Raw genomic sequence first — 308 nt, forward strand, 5'->3', positions numbered from 1 at the left:
AGTTGGAGTCCTGAGGTTAAAGAGATTCACGCTAATCACACTATAGCACGGAGTGTTAAAGAGAGGCGGATACCGGGCCGTGAGGACCTCAGGAAGCCCTCAGCCCTCCCCGGATTATCCACGTGCTTCTCACAGCAGTCCTTCCGGCAGGTGCCTGCCCCGGGAATGCGCAGTGCGCCGAGGGCGGGACTGGAACCCTCCGCTCTCAGGAGGCGCGGTCCGGGCGACAAAAGGTAAGCCTCTGGGGGCCGCCAGGGGACGCTGCCCCGCCGCGGAGGCCGGCACGACTCGGGGCGTGGCCTCCAGCC

The sequence above is a fragment of the Pan paniscus genome, chromosome 7, assembly GCF_029289425.2.
Source record: "Pan paniscus chromosome 7, NHGRI_mPanPan1-v2.0_pri, whole genome shotgun sequence".
In the NCBI taxonomy this organism is placed as follows: domain Eukaryota; kingdom Metazoa; phylum Chordata; class Mammalia; order Primates; family Hominidae; genus Pan; species Pan paniscus.